Below are 2,099 nucleotides of genomic sequence, written 5' to 3' on the forward strand. Positions count from 1 at the left end.
GGAGTTTTAAGGTTGTTAAAGAGTTATAAGGTTACCAAATTATCAGGAGACTCTCGAACGCACGTCTTGTTCCTACATGTCCCAAACCCCCAGACATTTACATTTTGAAACAGATTTTTAGATATGGAATCAAACAGGGAGTTTTAGGCTGAGTGCAGTAAACTAATCAAATCACTGGAAGCAGCTATATGGAGAGGTGTCCGGCCGGTCGAATAATACAAGGAGATTGCACTGTGTGTGACTTCTAAAATGTTTTGCCACACCCGCCATCCTATTGCCCCGATTGCTGCATTGCATTTTTGTGTCAGTCAATGTTGGTTGAAGCTCGAGCAGAATAAAGGAGCAGTGTTGGCCCATCATAACCTACAGACTTGCCTTATAACCAAATTTCTGATATAGTAAAACAAACGTTTTTCCTGAGGAAGTGCTTTGCTTAAAGTGTACAACCTATGCGATTGCACAGAGATTACCCATGGATGATCTATGTGTTTTTCATTATGGGGTGGCCATTGAGTGTTCTGTCATGCAGATTAGAAGGCCAGTGCCAGTCTGGCTTCCAGACTGAGGTCTGCCACATTTTCCTCACTGGATAGGGGCACTACACACACACACACACACACACACACACACACACACGCACACTGATAGGAGACTGTTGGGGACAGTGATAGGAGACAGGGCAACACAGCAGCCAAGCAACAGCTCGTTATTTTTAACAGCAGGAGAAAAAAACGGTTAACCTTCCAACTGACATTCCCAGGAATCAAAAGCGAGGGATCAACTTTGCCCTCTGCCCAGTGACCAGGACTCTGCAAAACTCACAAACACACATTCCTCATCCCTTCTTGGGATGAGGAATGAGCTTATAGACACAAGCTGTAGAAAGAAATATGTGGATTTTCTTTTTTTAGGGTCAATTAAATAACCAGCAAAGCAGTTTAGCAACATATTTGCCCTGGCCTCATAAATTGACCTCTAGATTGAACCACTACATAGTGCACATGAGGCTACAGTGGAGGCTCTTTGAGAATCCATGCAAAACTCTATACACATATGCAGGGCCAACAGACTGGGGGTGTAAGGGGGAGAGGCTTGGGGGGGCCCAAGGCAGAGGGGGGCCCATGGGAAATAAAAAAATAAAAAAACAAGTATTTTTTGATTGTTGTTCAAATAGTTTAATAACATAACTAAATGTAATTATGAATATTGATCTAAATGCAAACTTAGAGTATTAGTTTTATTAGTTTAATAAATTGGTATATTATTGTTAAAAGTAAAGACTGCTGTGACTACTCTGTGAACACCCCTTTCAAAAAGTGCAAAATGGTTCAGTCCACACAGCTGATTTCACCGCGAATTGCACCTTGCTTACGGTGAGACTTTTTATCTGGATGGAGATGCGGCAATATGTCACAGCCACAGTTAAATAAATTGAAATCTGGCTCTCAGAAGAAAAAGGTGAAGAAAGTCAGGGAGAGAAGACAAAATTGAGGACTTATTTTCTAAGAAAGGAGAGCACAAACGTTTAAACACACAAGATGAAACCCCATTCTTAACTACCTCCGTTATCGTTGCTAAAATGAACAGACAACCCAAAGCAAGAGCAGACAATAGGCTAAACTTTCAAATGATGAGGCCTTGGTTATTAAGATACATTTTTGTTCAAATGTTCTTTACTTTTGGACAATGCAATGCAACCAATGTTGGCTGAGTGAACAATGACAGACTTGTCGACATTAGGTGTTGACGGCCATCTGATTGTAGTGGTATGAGGCACCACTGCTATTTAAACCAAGCTTCGGTTTCACCACGCCCTCTCTGGCTTATTTGCCAATTATTGGTTATGCCGGGGGGATAAAAGTAGGCCGTGCCTCTCCTCCTGCCTCTTCGGCCCGCCCACTTCCGGGTCGTTGCTCTCGCCGCTCACCTCAGGGCACAGATCCGACGTCCTCACCGCGATCGGGGCAAGATATTGGGGTCGTTTACCGCCGCTGACCGGAGCATAATCTGCTGGTTGCATGGTGTGTGGTGGCTGTCTCCCCTGCTACACCGACCCTCTTCACCCCTCTCCCTCTTTAGAAGGGACGCATTCACCGGAC

The sequence above is a fragment of the Micromesistius poutassou genome (assembly GCF_964030765.1).
Source record: "Micromesistius poutassou genome assembly, chromosome: 4".
Taxonomy (NCBI): domain Eukaryota; kingdom Metazoa; phylum Chordata; class Actinopteri; order Gadiformes; family Gadidae; genus Micromesistius; species Micromesistius poutassou.